This window comes from Castor canadensis, chromosome 3 (assembly GCF_047511655.1).
Source record: "Castor canadensis chromosome 3, mCasCan1.hap1v2, whole genome shotgun sequence".
Lineage (NCBI taxonomy): Eukaryota > Metazoa > Chordata > Mammalia > Rodentia > Castoridae > Castor > Castor canadensis.
Genome location: NC_133388.1, coordinates 76,407,053 through 76,422,712, shown reverse-complemented (window position 1 = coordinate 76,422,712; position 15,660 = coordinate 76,407,053).

Sequence of the window (15,660 nt, the reverse complement as noted above, 5' to 3'; positions counted from 1 at the left end):
AAATACTTTGTCTCCAACTATTTTTCCACTTATTTTTCACAAATTTATTTTTCCACCTATGATGTTATAAATATTGAAATTTATCATTCCTCTTAATATGATAATAACCCAACAGTAATATTATCATGATGGAATGTGTTCCTTAATTTTTTATTATTCTAAACAAATTAAGATGACTGCACAACTCTGACTGAGATCTATCAGTAAGAATTGTAAATAGAGTGAGGAATGTCTTGCTATATATATGCTATAGCAATGTGCCCACAAAGTTATATGTCTGTGCTTTGGAAGTTTGAAATTCTTTCAATAAATATATCTTTTATTTTTCATTTTATCAGCATATAATACTTGTAAGAGGGGTACATTATGATACTTACATATGTGCTTACAATAAGGCTTAGTTAGATTTACCCCTCTGTTATTCTCCTCTTCCTCCCTCTACCTCATCTTAGAACAATTTCAACATGTTTCATTCCTCTAGTTTCATATGTGAATAAAAAATACATCCACCATACTCACTATCATTCCCATTTTCCTTGTGCCCACCTGCCTCTCACTGGTACCTACTCCCAGAAAAGACCTATTTTCTGTAACTTCTGGCTCAGACAATGGCTTTTTAAAACTCTTTGACTCCTTTGGCTTGCATTTGCTTCTTTTCTGTAATTTGCAAACTTTAGTACATGTACCTTTCTTTCCCTTACTGTACAGAATCCTAGGAACTTGCACTGTAGTGACATTCTTCTTTAATTTGTTTTCTATTTCACATAATGTTTAGCATGTAATCATTTCTTAAACACTTTTTGAGCAAATATAGTGACAAGCCTGCAGTATGGCAATAATAAATTTTACATGGAAGCAAAGAAAAAAAGTGAGAACCAATCTCATAGTTAAGTCTCTGGTTTGCACACATTTGGGGAGAAAACTTACATCATCTATCCTAAGGTATATTTTACCCTATTCAACTACATGAAAAAGTATTTTCACCATATATGTCTTTTTAAATAAATTTTTGTTGGGATTTTTTTTGTTAGACTTGGAGGGATTCATAGTGAGAATCCCAATTAGGTTTATATTGTTCATTACTTTCATTTCCCCCATCATCTTTTCCCCTTAACCCTCTCCCTGCACCACTTAGAGCAATTGCAAGAAGTTTCTTTGTTCCATTTCATATAAGTATATGAAGTCCATCAAACATATACCCTCACCTTAATCATTGTCATCTACCCTCCCACTCCCACTAGTACCCCACACTCACACTTTACCTATTTTATAGTCCTGTCTTTCATTATTAACATTTAAGTAGGTGTTCTAAGAGCTTTCTTAATGTAGCCCCACTATGGGTATGCTTTACTTTGTTCCTTTCAACACCTTCCATTATTCTCCCTTACTCTACCTCCCACCCCCTATTTATCAACAGCTTTCAATACACATTCTTACAACTTCTACCTTCACAAATGTTGTTTTACGATATTACTGAAGCTCTTTCTCTTTTCCTTTCCCTTTTCCTCCAAGTTCCACAGAGTAGTTCCACTATTACAAACATGTTCTACATATGAGTTGTATATAATCATGCTTATTTTTGTGTATATGGCTGTTTATCTTTTGGATCTATCTTCCAAGTATGATAGAAAATGTGGCCTTTTCGTTTTTGAGCATGGTTTACTTCACTTAACACGATGTCCTCCAGTTACATCCATTTACCTTCAAACTACATGTTGTCATTATTCCCTATGGATGAATAAAACTCCACTGTGTATGTTTACCCCAATTTCTTGATCCATTCATCAGTTGTAAGACACCTGGGTTATTCCCAAAGCTAGGCTATTGGGAATAGTGCTGTGATGAACATTGGTGTATAAGTGTCTCTATTGTATCCTGTTTTACATTCGTTGGGTAGGTGCCCAGGAGTGGTATCACTGCATCATATAGCAGTTCTATCTTTAGATTTTTGAGGAATCTTCATATTGCTCTCCACAGTGGTTGTACTAATTTGCATTCCCACCAGCAGTGTATAAGGGTTCCTGTTTTGCTCTATCCTCACCAGCATTTGTTATTGTTATTGCCCTTGAAAATGGCCATTTTAACTGGGGTGAGATGAAATCTAAGTGTTGTTTTGATTTATATCTGTTTTATAACTAGGGAACACTTCTTTATGTATTTGCTGGCCATATGTACCTCTTCCTTTGAAAATTTCCTGTTTAATTCATCACCATACATTTCTAAAACATTTTTATGGAAAATATCACAGGTGTCCTCCCCACTTTAGTCAATAATTTGCAATTATTAAAAGCTCATCTTGAGGGCTTTCCCAGCATGTGCCAAACCCTGGCTTTGATTACCCACACCACAATTATCAACAATAATAATAAAGGGAAAGGTGTTTCTTCAGTAAAGAGGATTGGCAATGGTATTTTCTCCTGCTAAGAAGATAACTATTTCTGCTATTAATAAAATTGGCAGTATGCACTTAAGTACATCAAAATATTTACAATAGTAACAAGAGCTAGTAAATAGTTAATATAAACATCACCCTTCCCTAGCATTGCAAGATTTTTATTTCCCTCTCAACACTTCAATCATATCAGTGTGTCATCTGCAAACATTAGAAGTTCATGAAAATGTAAAGACTTAACTCATTTGGCTCTAAATCATAATGTGATATGTCCCTGTCAATCTTTTCAAGGAAATTTATATTCTTTGGGAAATTTCAGCAGATTTTACAGAGTTTCCAAAAGGATTAATGGTATCTGGCACTGTGAAAGCTTTGCAAGAATGCTGAGAATACAGAAGGAGACTGATCATTGGGCTTAATACCAGTGTTCTACTCCAGACAGTAAACATCTTCCTTACCTCAGCCTTGAGGCTTTCTCCAATATTTGATTGAGCCACAGGGAACAGCATATCATGCACTCATTGCTGAGCGGCTGTTCTCAATGTCTCTTTCACTTTCAAATTCCTTTGAAGTACTTTAACACTCTGAGTTTTGCAAACAAGTTCTACATTGTAATTTTCAAAAATGTTTTCATAGGGGGAAATCTATATATTTCAAGGAGCCAAATTTGATTCCTTGACACTAAACATAGCTAGTCAAAATGATTTCAGAATATACAGACTCAATGTGCATCTGGCGCAACAGTTAGTGGTTTTGCTGTTGAGTACTTCATATATAGAATGTAGTTTTTAAAAAAATTCTAAAAGTATAACATGTTTGCATGTAGACTTCATGTCTGCAGACCTAAATCCAGACACTTGTACTAAATTGTTGAGAGAATGTCTGTAATACTAAAATGTTCCATATTCTGTTGTATTGGGAAAGCTTATATTTATATGGTACAGACATTAATAGAACTGCTCAATGTAAGAGTGTTGGAGAATTCATGATATGGACAGAACTGGGGAGAATTTATATTTTATTAATTTTGCAAGGCTATTTGCATTTTAAAATATAGCCTTTTCTCCTCTCAATGCTTATAACGTTCATATATATATTATATACCTCAGTTTCTTACACCTATTATGAATTAGGTGTTTCTTTTTTTTTTTTTTCATTTTTCTTTTATTATTCATATGTGCATACAAGGCTTGGTTCATTTCTCCCCCCTGCCCCCACCCCCTCCCTTACCACCCACTCCACCCCCTCCCGCTCCCCCCCCCAATACCCAGCAGAAACTATTTTGCCCTTATCTCTAATTTTGTTGTAGAGAGAGTATAAGCAATAATAGGAAGGAACAAGGGTTTTGCTGGTTGAGATAAGGATAGCTATACAGGGCATTGACTCACATTGATTTCCTGTGCGTGGGTGTTACCTTCTAGGTTAATTCTTTTTGATCTAACCTTTTCTCTAGTTCCTGGTCCCCTTTTCCTATTGGCCTCAGTTGCTTTAAGGTATCTGCTTTAGTTTCTCTGCATTAAGGGCAACAAATGCTAGCTAGTTTTTTAGGTGTCTTACCTATCCTCACCCCTCCCTTGTGTGCTCTCGCTTTTATCATGTGCTCATAGTCCAATCCCCTTGTTGTGTTTGCCCTTGATCTAATGTCCACATATGAGGGAGAACATATGATTTTTGGTCTTTTGAGCCAGGCTAACCTCACTCAGAATGATGTTCTCCAATTCCATCCATTTACCAGCGAATGATAACATTTCGTTCTTCTTCATGGCTGCATAAAATTCCATTGTGTATAGATACCACATTTTCTTAATCCATTCGTCAGTGCTGGGGCATCTTGGCTGTTTCCATAACTTGGCTATTGTGAATAGTGCCGCAATAAACATGGATGTGCAGGTGCCTCTGGAGTAACAGTCTTTTGGGTATATCCCCAAGAGTGGTATTGCTGGATCAAATGGTAGATCGATGTCCAGCTTTTAAAGTAGCCTCCAAATTTTTTTCCAGAGTGGTTGTACTAGTCTACATTCCCACCAACAGTGTAAGAGGGTTCCTTTTTCCCCGGATCCTCGCCAACACCTGTTGTTGGTGGTGTTGCTGATGATGGCTATTCTAACAGGGGTGAGGTGGAATCTTAGCATGGTTTTAATTTGCATTTCCTTTATTGCTAGAGATGGTGAGCATTTTTTCATGTGTTTTCTGGCCATTTGAATTTCTTCTTTTGAGAAAGTTCTGTTTAGTTCACATGCCCATTTCTTTATTGGTTCATTAGTTTTGGGAGAATTTAGTTTTTTAAGTTCCCTGTATATTCTGGTTATCAGTCCTTTGTCTGATGTATAATTGGCAAATATTTTCTCCCACTCTGTGGGTGTTCTCTTCAGTTTAGAGACCATTTCTTTTGATGAACAGAAGCTTTTTAGTTTTATGAGGTCCCACCTATCTATGCTATCTCTTAGTTGCTGTGCTGCTGGGGTTTCATTGAGAAAGTTCTTACCTATGAATTAGGTGTTTCTTATCTTATTCTATGAACAAATATTCTTAGAAAAAATTCCAATGCAAATAACATAATTATTACCAGTGAAATTTTACCATTATATCGTAAAGATTATTATATGTAGATAACTTGCTATATCTAAAATATATAAATCATTGTTATATAATATTATATACTTTTTGACATGTATTTCTCATAAATATCCTTGAATGATTATGCTTTTATAAGTAGTGTGTAACAAATCCCCATGTAATATTGAAAGTATAAGTGCATAGTGATACTTTTATCTGAAAGCTAAATATGCTTTACTAATACGGTGTGTGCATGGTATATGCTTGTATTTATATTCTCTATATAAATGTATATATATTGGAAGTACATATTTTGAATTTGCATCCATATTCCTTTTTTCTTATGCAAAGATTATTTTATTAAGCCATCTTTCTTTTTTTTTTTTTTTTTTCGGTGCTGGGGACCGAACTCAGGGCCTTGCACTTGCCAGGCAAGCGCTCTTCCACTGAGCTAAATCCCCAACCCCTTAAGCCATCTTTCTTTTTTTTTTTTTTCATTTTTCTTTTATTATTCATATGTGCATACAAGGCTTGGTTCATTTCTCCCCCCTGCCCCCACCCCCTCCCTTACCACCCGCTCCGCCCCCTCCCTCTCCCCCCATCAATACCCAGCAGAAACTATTTTTGCCCTTATTTCTAATTTTGTTGTAGAGAGAGTATAAGCAATAATAGGAAGGAACAAGGGTTTTTGCTGGTTGAGATAAGGATAGCTATACAGGGCATTGACTCACATTGATTTCCTGTGCGTGGGTGTTACCTTCTAGGTTAATTCTTTTTGATCTAACCTTTTCTCTAGTACCTGTTCCCCTTTTCCTATTGGCCTCAGTTGCTTTAAGGTATCTGCTTTAGTTTCTCTGCATTAACGGCAACAAATGCTATCTAGGTTTTTAGGTGTCTTACCTATCCTCACCCCTCCCTTGTATGCTCTCGCTTTTATCATGTGCTCATAGTCCAATCCCCTTGTTGTGTTTTCCTTTGATCTAATGTCCACATATGAGGGAGAACATACGATTTTTGGTCTTTTGGGCCTGGCTAACCTCACTCAGAATGATTTCTCCAATTCCATCCATTTACCAGCGAATGATAACATTTCGTTCTTCTTCATGGCTGCATAAAATTCCATTGTGTATAGATACCACATTTTCTTAATCCATTCGTCAGTGCTGGGGCATCTTGGCTGTTTCCATAACTTGTTAAGCCATCTTTCAATTGAACCACCAGTGGTTCACCTGGATCACAAATTTTAATGTGTAAAGTTAACAAGGTCATTAGTCATGTTGCTATATTAACATAGGGTATCCTCTGATACCTGTCTTAATAATCATGTATTTTTGACATTTGTTGTTTGGTACTAAAGGAATAAAGCTGACATTTATTGTCATAATTCACAGTGAAACTAAAAGAATTAAAGTAATTTAAAAGTAGTTATGCTCTCTCTTAGAATGTGAATATCCAGAATATCATTACCACGATCAAAAAAGTAAATTAATATACAAAGTGTCATGGAAATAAGTTAATAAATATTTAACATGTGCCAATACTTTTGAATGTTCTACAAATAACCCTCAACTTCTGATTGAATCATCAACTTTCTAATATAAAAGTATCACAGACAGTTGCAGAGGATCCAAGATGGTGACTAGAGGGAGGAAGCAGAGAGTGTGAGCTCTGTAAATCAAAAATCTTGCTGAGGTACTGGAGACACACTTGGCAGAAAAAAAAAACCAAGAATAAACAAAACTCTGACACCCCAAACTCCCAGCCTGCTCAAAGCTTCTCCATGCCACATTACACTGAGAAAACAGGAGGGCTCCCGTGCTGTCAGACATCAGCTCCAAACCTGCTTGGGAGATGCAGACCAACAGGTGAGCAAATAAGTGGCACGAGGTACTCCCATAACCACCCCTAGGATAAACCAGCATAGCCCCCTGGAGAGACTGACCCCCACCCTGGGGAAAAAATGAATAATAAACAACAAACTAAAAAGAACATGCAGCAGAGAGGACAGGGTGCTTTGAGCACACCAGAGAAGGGGGGAGAAGCAAGGAGCTGCTGTCCATGTGAACTTTCAGTAAACAAAGCCTGCAAAAGTAGCCAGCAGGCAAGCCCTTCCATCAGAGAAGGGAGGAGGGGGCAAGGAGCTGCTCTCCTCACAAACTCTCAGTAAACAGAGACTGCAAAAGTAGCCAGCTGACAGTAGGCAACAGATGAGCTGCTGTCTGAAATAGGGCAGATAGTGGTTCACAAAGCTGTCTCCTGACCCAACCTCCTGGCCAGACTACAACATGGCTACTGTTTAAATACCAATACCAGGACTGAAGTAAACTTAATAAAGGATGTGAATGACCTCTAGAAAGAGAACTACAAACCCCTGAAGAAAGAGATTGAGGAAGACTACAGAAGGTGAAGAGATCTCCTGGGATCATGGATTGGTAGAATCAGCATAGTAAAAATGGTTATTCTACCAAAAGCAATCTGCATGTTTAATGCAATGCCCATCAAAATCCTAATGACATTCATTACAGAGATTGAACAATTCACCCTAAAATTAATTTGGAAATGCAAGAGACCATGAATAGCCAAGGCAATACTCAGCAAAAAGAGCAATGCTGGAGGTATCATAATACCCAACTTCAAACTATATTACAAAGCAATGGCAAAAAAACCGCATGCTACTAGCACAAAAACAGACATGAAAACCAGTGGACCAGAATAGAGGACCTGGATATGAATCCACACAATTATGCCCACCTTATTTTTGACACAGGTGCTTAAAAATATACAATGGAGAAAAGACAGTCTCTTCAACAAATGTTGTTGGAAAAAGTGGATATCTGTCTGCAAAAAACTGAAACTAGATTCATGTTTAAAATCCAGTACTAGTATCAACTCAAAATGGATCAAGGACCTTAATATCAGACCAGATACTCTGAAGTTGGTACAGGAAAGAGCAGGAAACACTCTGGAACTAATAGGTATAGGCAATGACTTCCTCAATAGAACCCCAGCAGCTCAGCAACTAAGAGAAAGGATGGACAAATGGGATTTCATAAAATTAAAAAGCTTCTGCACAACAAAATAAATGGGTCTCTAACTGAAGAGACCACCCACAGAGTGGGAGAAAATATTTGCCAGCTACACATCAGACAAAGGACTGGTAACCACAATATACAGGGAACTCAAAAATCTAAACTCTCCCAAAATCAATGAACCAATAAAGAAATGGGCAACTGAACAAAACAGAACTTTTTCAAAGAAAGAAATCCAAATGGCAAAAAAACAAATGCAAAAATGCTCACCATCTCTAGCCATAAAGGAAATGCAAATCAAAACCACACTAAGATTCCACTTACCCCTGTTAAAATAGCCATCTTTAAAAACACCACTAACAACAGATGTTGGTGAGGATGTGGGGAGAAAGGAACCCTCATACACTACTTGTGGGAATACAAACTAGGGCAAAACTCTAAAAACAAAATTCGGAGTCTTCTTAAAAATCTAACCATAGATTTGCCATATGATCCAGCAATCCAACTCGTGGGGATATAACTAAAGGAATGCAACAGAGGTTCCTCCAGAGGCACTTGCACAACTATGTTTATTGCTATGTTATGGCTATTCACAATAGATAAGTTATGGAAACAGCCAAGATGCCCCACTACAGAAAAATGGATTAAGAAACTGTGGTACTTATACACAATGGAGTTTTACTCAATCATGAAGAAGAATGAAATCTCATTATTCTCAAGTAAACGGATGGAACTGGAGAACATCATTCTAAGTGAGGTTAGCAGGCTCAAAAGACCAAAAATCGTATGTTCTCCCTCATATGTGGACTTTAGATCTACAGCAAATACAGCAATGTGGTTGAACTTGGGTCACATGCCCAAAACATGATAGTATTTGATGTCCCCACTGCAGAGGATCTAATACAGAAACCTTAAAGCAACAGAGGTCAATATGAGAAGGGGATCAGGAGCTAGTGAAAAGGACAGTTAGAGATGAATCAACTTGGGTGTAACACATTTGTACATGGAAGCAATGCTAGGAATCTCTCTGTATACCTATCCTTATCTCAACTAACAAAACACTTTGTCTCTCTTATTATTGCTTATACTTTCTCTTCAACAAAATTAGAGAAAAGGGCAGAACGGATTCTGCCTGGAAGTGAGTGGGGGTATAAGGGGGGGTAGAGGGGAATAATGGCCCAAACAATGTATGCACATATGAATAAGCAAATTAAAAAAATCACAGAATTACTCATTGCTTACCATGATTTTCATGACAAAAGTGGAAACACAAAATATTAATTGTTCAGGACTGGCAAAGTGGCTCAAGTGTTAGAACACCTGAATAGCAAGCATGAGACCCTGAGTTAAAACCCCGGTACTGCCAAAAAATAATGTATATTATATTCATATATTATGCAATATGTTAATATATAATGTGCTAAGTTACATAATTGTATTATGATAGATATATAGTATTAATTATATCACTATACAATTAGCTAACAATATATAATATATTTATTATATTAATATAATCTTAATAGATAATATATTAGTAGATATATATTACATTTTATGTATATATGTATATAAATTGTTCAGTGTAGGGTTGGAATTTTCAAGAAGCATTCATGAATCCTCTGGGAACTGGCTTCCAATTTGGGTATATGATCCCCTCATCCCCCAAAAAAATATTGTGATGGGAAGGAAAGCCTGAACAAAAGGCACTGATGAACATGATGTATGTAACAATCAGAAGCGGTGGGAGAACAAGAAAAAGTAATGGAAGGGTAAATTTTGTCAAAATATGTTATATGCATATATGGAAATGTCAAATGAAACTCCTTTGTACAATAATATGATAAAAGAGGAGGTAGAGAGAAAGCAATAAAATCTAACATAACCAAAAAAATTGCTCATTGGTTACAAAACTGGCTAGATAGTCCTTTTGAGATAGAAGTAAAGTTTTTTCATTTTTTTTCTTTTGACCTAAAACAGAATGAAATTAGCATATCATATTCACAGGAATTAAATTTCTGATCTGGTACCAAGCTTTATTGATAACTTGATGAACATGGCAGTCAAATAATGAGCCCTGACAAAGAAGAAAAAGGTCTGATATATGAATGGGGATATCCAATCTTCAGACACAACTAAATGGAAGTACTTGTATCAGAAATTGTCTTTATTTTATACCCCCAAGAATATACAAATACTGTGTTCTCTAAAGAGTTATGCCTCATAAAGTCTAAGTTTTATTTAATGAACATACTGCTAAGGGCATTTGGAGATAAAATCCCTTTTTTACCCAAAACTCCACTCCACAAGGAAAATGGTCAGGCCAGTTATCTGTTTCTTTCTCTGGCAATGTTCACAGTGAAGAGATTGTATCTCAAACCAACTACTTCATCTTCTTTGTCTGACCATATTAGAACATTCTGAAATCTTTCAAAACTCTACAGCTCACGTTCACATAGAAAAGACAGTTTTCTTTTTCGTTTTTCTTTTCTTTTATTATTTCTCTTTTTTTTCAATGATTTACTACTGTTCCATCAGCCAGCAGGCTTGCCATTTCCTTACTATGTGTCAGGTTGGTGCATTTTGTTCCCATAAAATATTCCAGTCATAAAACAGAACATGTCCCTTAGAAATTCTACATAGTTAAGTACTCCACAGCATTTGTAAGAATAAGCTTCTTCACTTTAATTTTTCACAGGTTTCATTGTGCCATTTTCATACAAGCACGTAATGTGCTTTGTTGTGTTCCTTCCCATTATCCTCTCTTGTCCCCTCTTTTCTTCCCACTTGTTTCTATCCTCTTCCCAAATTACCTCCCTTCTACTTTCATGTCTTTTAAAAAATCTAGATTCAGTGTATAAGAGAAAATATTTATCTTTCTGAGTCTGGCAAACATCACATTTTTATTCTTCTTCATGGCTGGATAATACTTCACTGTGTATATAAGCCACAGTTTCTTTACCCACTCATCTGTTGATGGTAGCCTAGACTGACCCCATAATTTAAATGCTTTGAATAGTGCCAGAATAACCTTAAGTGTACAGATATCTCTATCATATGCTGACTTTCATTCCTTTGAGTATATATCCAGGAGTATCATGATCCAGGAGATCATATAGTATTTCCATATTTTTTGCAGAACGTCCATAGTAAGTTCCATAGGGTCTGGGATAATTAACATTCCTACAAATTGTGTATAATAATTATTCTCTCCCGCCCTGACCATATTCTCAGAAGCATTTATTTATCCTGCTGATAGCCATTCTGTCTGGGGTGAAATGGACTCACATTTCCTCTGTGGTTAAGGGTATTACACACTATTTTCATGGATTCATTGGCCATTTGTACTTCTTTAAGAAGAATCTGTTCAATGCATATGCCTATCTATTGATTGGATTGTTTGTTCTTTTATGTTTAATTCTTTGAGCTCTTTATGTTCTAGATATTAATCCTTTAGCAGATAAATAACTGGAAAAGATATTCTTTTATTCTGTAGTCTGTCTCTTCACTTTCCTTTACTCTGCAGAAGATTTTAATGTGAGGCAATCCCATTTATCAATTATTTACATTATCTTTGGAGCTACTAGAAACCTATTCATAAAATTGTTGCCTAGGCTGTATCTGAAAGTTTCTTCCCTATGCTTTCTTTTCACTGACAGTCAAAGAAGTGATTGCCTGAGGCTTTACACTTTCATAATACTACTAATGTGTTTTTTTTCTCATGTTCTTCATATGGTTCCTAAACAGAAAATGCAAGAAACAGACCTAGTAATCAAAGATTAATATAATAAATGCCATAAGACTCCATTATGGACAAACATTTACAACTGTACTCAGTTATCTTGGTTACTCAGGACTAATTTTCTGTAGAAAAATGTATCAGAAATAAAAACATGCATGCTTTCAGCCTCTTATTAAATTCTATGAGTATATTTCCATGCCTCATGTGCTGGTCTTCAGGAAAATGAAGACTTGTTTTTACCAATATCCTATGAGTGTGAAACATCTGTTCTCATGCCCAATGTGAATGGAAAATACTTTGTTATGCAACAATTGTAGTTTAATCTATCAAAAATATTTTTCAATGTTTTTACTTGTTTATATTACCTGTATTTCTAGGGTTTCTGAAATATCTTTAACATCCATGTGGAAAATTCTCCCTTTAGAATATGATCATTTGTTTGTATAAAACCCACATATATCTTTTCTAGAGGGAGTGAACTAAAATATGATGTTTGATATATTGTAAGAATATTTGTAAATGCCACAATGTGCTCCCACTCATCACAATAAAAAAATAATAAACCCAAGAGATAGTGAAATAAAGTCAGAGTATAGTGTAGATATGACTCCTATAATGGTGTGGTATGTTGGACTACTACAGGGAAGAAAGTAAACCAAAGTAAATTGAGTATGATATTTGCATTCCACAATTGACTCAGAATTCCTCTGTGGAAATCTGTAAAATGACTTAAACAATTTGAACATCAAAAAACAATATTGGAAGAGGATAAATGGTGAATTGGAAATGACACATCACATTGCTATGTCTCCACAAACCTGAATGTAACTTCAGGAACATTATTATGAGGAAAAGTAATCAATTTAGAAATGCAGGGAAGGGCACTTAAGAATAGAGAGCTAGAAGTTCCGGGGGTGTGGCTCAAGGGGTAGAGTGCTTGCTTAGCAAGCATGAAGCCCCAAGTTCAACCCTCTGAAGTGAAAAAAAAAGAAAAAAGAAGAGACAGGTAGAGACCATGATAAATCAAGAAGTCAAAATGTACTGAACTTAAGCTGTTGGTATTACTCAAGTGGTAGAGCACCTATTTAAGAAACATGAGACCCTCAACCTCAGCCCCAGTCTATGGAATTGCTTCTGCTCCACAGGACCTGCCCTGCCCACTTTCAGTCACTGCTCCTGGCCCAGGGCCTTAACTAACCACCATACCCAGACTGTACACAGAGGGGTAAAGTGGACAATCCCAGTCCTAGAGGGAAACCGAGTGAACTCATTAGGAAAACCACAGACAGAATGCTGAAGTCCAGAGATGGGAGAACACTTGCTGCTCTGAGGAAGCACAGCTAGCATAGACTCTTTTCTTCAATGAAAAAGATATACTCATGCTTTAATTTTTTTTAATTTTGTTAATTTTTATTATGTTTTATTTTCACTGTCATTCTTAATTTTTCTATCCTTTTTAACTCAATGACTATGTTGTATTTCTCTACAATAAATATATTGTACTCTTGAACACTATTATTTCATGTAATCTAATCCCCTGTAATTAAGTTCCCTCTCCCCATTTTCCTTTCTTCCTTTACTAACCTTCATCTTTTTAATCATTAATTCTTAATTCCTATAACATTAGTAATTTTTAAACATCTAGCATACCCTAAGCGAACCCTTGTGCCCTTCTTATATAACCTTGTTTGGGATGAAGACAAGGTTTCCAATTGTTCTGAATCTCATTTAAATACCTGGTTTGTATTTCTATTGGCTATTTTGCAGTTGGAAAGCAAATCTCCATTTCAGTGGTGGAAAACTGCACATGAACACTACCACTACCAAGATCAAAAAAACCATTGAAAATTCTTCAACTGAAAGACTACAGTGATCAAACCCCCAGCCAACCTTTTTGTTTCAGGTATACAAATTCCAACAGAGAAACAAAAGAAATATGAAAGAAACAAAAATCAATAATTCTATACTAAGAAATTCATATGATACTGAAGTGGATGAAATCTTAAATTTTGAAATCAAAAGAATGATAATAAGAATGAAAAACAAAATTAATGAGGACATGAATAACACCTGAATGAATTCAAAGCATATACAAATAAATATCTAAAAAAACTCAAGGACAATACAAATAAAAAGCTGATAAATGAAGAAGATAATGCAGTATATGAAAAGTAAATTCAGTATAGATATATACATCTTGAAAAAAGTCAAATTGAAATTCAAGAAATGACAGTCTGGCCCAAAAGACCAAATACCATATATTCTCCCTCATATAGAGACATGAGATCAAGGGTAAACACAACAAGTGTATTGGACTTTGATCACATGATAAAGTGAGAGCAAGTGACAGAAGAGAAACTACAAAAGAATACACAAAAAAAGTCTAACAAAAGTCTGAACAATACAATTTGAATGATTAATGGGTTATCAAAGAAAAAATAGGTGAAATAAAAAATTCCCATAATCAGATGAAAACAAAATTTGCCAAGAATTTTGAGACACAGTAAGGACAGTACAAATAGAAAAGTTTGTAGCTACAGTATTTAAACAAATATGAACAATCTCAAATAAATAACCTACTGATGCACCTCATGCTCTTAGAAGTAAGAACAAGCCAAATCCTTAACAAGTATATGGGAAGAGATAATAAAGATCTGGGCAGAAATTAATGAAATCAAAAGAATGATGCAAAGAATCAATGAAGCAGAGTTGGTTCTTTGAAAAGGTAAACAAAATTGACCAGACCTTAGTCAAATAAACCAAAAGAAAAAGAGTGAAGTTGTAAATTAACAAAATTAGAAGTCTAAAAACAGATATCACAACAAATATCAATGAAATTTAGAGAATCACTAGGGAATATTTCAAAAATTTAAACTTTAATAAAGTTGAAAATATGGAAGGAATAGGTACATTTCTAGATGCATATGACCTAACAAAGTTAAAAAAAAGAGGATAAAAGCTATCTAAGCATATCCATAATAAGCAATGAGATTGAACCCATAATAAAGAATCTTCCAAAAAAGAAAAGTCAAGATTAGTTGGATTTACTCCTGGATCCTACCAGATCTTTAAAGAAGAGCTAGCACCTATATCCCTGAAGTTACTCCATAAAGTAGAAAGAGAAGGAATGCTACCTAAATAATTTTGTGAAGTCAATGTTACCATTATATCAAAAGTGTATAAGGACACATCAGTAAAAGAAAATAAGTGACTAATTGCTTGTTGAACATAGATTTAAAAAATTCCCAATAACATACTTGAAAACTGAATTCGACAACAAACTAAAATATCACAAACCATGACTAAATTTCTTTCTTTCTAGTGATGCAGGAATAGTTTAGCTTATGAAAATTAATAAACACTATACAGCACATAAATAGAATGCAGGGGGAAAAATCACATCATCATGTCAAAAGAAAATAGGCTTTGACAAAATTCAACATCACTTGCTGATAAAGGCCCAAGGAACCAAGAAATGAAAAAATGTAACACAACCTAATATCTATTTATGATAAAACCATACCTAATATGATAATATAGGAAAAAAAAGAAAGAATTTTCTCTGAAGTCAGGAATGCCACAAAAGTGTCCATTCTCTCCATTCTGATTCAACAGAGTGCTTGAATTCTTAGCCACACCAATAAAGCAAGAGAAAGAAGTAAAAATGACACAAATAAGAAAGAAAGAACTTAAATTATACTGTTTGCAGATAATATTATCCTATACATAAAAGACCCAATCCCACCAATAAACCACTTCTGGTAAAGTAGGATTCAAGTCAACATATAAATCAGTAGTTTTATATAAACTGATGTCAAATAGGCTGAGAAATCATTCAGGAAAACCATCACTTTCACAAGAGCTTCAAAAAATAAAATGCCTATTAATAAAACTTAGGGGCAAAAGACCTTTCCAATTAAACCTGTAAAACTTTGAGAAAA